The 657-nt window shown below is 39.1% G+C and overlaps 1 non-coding gene across 1 annotated transcript; it reads right to left on the bottom strand.

The window, feature by feature from the left end:
- Nucleotides 1-315: 315 nt before the first annotated feature.
- Nucleotides 316-420, bottom strand: LOC132069084 (small nucleolar RNA Z279/snoR105/snoR108). The gene has a single exon (XR_009417652.1). It is a non-coding gene; the product is annotated as a small nucleolar RNA Z279/snoR105/snoR108 (small nucleolar RNA).
- Between the last annotated feature and the right edge of the window lie 237 nt (nt 421-657).

Genomic DNA, 657 nt, shown 5'->3' on the forward strand with positions numbered 1-657 from the left:
AACGAGTGTAAAAGAGAAGAATTACTCACAGAGCTCTCATGTCTATGTTGTTCCATCTTACTCATATTTTAGATATCCCTTGTCGGGAGTTTACATTTAGTTTAGCATTCTCCTATGTCTAGTTGAGAAGTAGAGAATATATATATATATCAATATAGCATATGCACTTGCGTTCAGGGCCATATAAACTTTCCTTCAATAAATATACACTTGTCTTCAGGGCTATACAGATGTGCACTTTGCCTTCGGGGCTATACACTTGCCTTCATGGCTATTCTTTTAATTTTTTAATTTTTTGTTTGCTCATTCAAGCAAGGGATCAGATTGGTTAAAATGAGAGCTCCCAAATTGTCGTAACCAGGATGGCCTAGATGCCCTTCTCGCATATTTAATGAGAGCATTGACCACTCATCATATCCCATTAAAACTAGCCTAAAGGATCATGACTTCGTGGTTATTCACATACACACCAAGCCCTATATAAGACCGGATAGTTTATTTCAGTATTACTCATTTTATAGGAGTCAGAGACAAGAAAGTATACTCCCAGATTATCAATGACTCCTCAGTTTACATTTAGTGTCACACCCCGATCTTACTAGGGTGTGATGGGCACCCGACCCCATATTCGGAGCCGAGCGAACCCTCGGACTCTTA

Source organism: Lycium ferocissimum, chromosome 8 (assembly GCF_029784015.1).
Source record: "Lycium ferocissimum isolate CSIRO_LF1 chromosome 8, AGI_CSIRO_Lferr_CH_V1, whole genome shotgun sequence".
NCBI classification, from domain to species: domain Eukaryota; kingdom Viridiplantae; phylum Streptophyta; class Magnoliopsida; order Solanales; family Solanaceae; genus Lycium; species Lycium ferocissimum.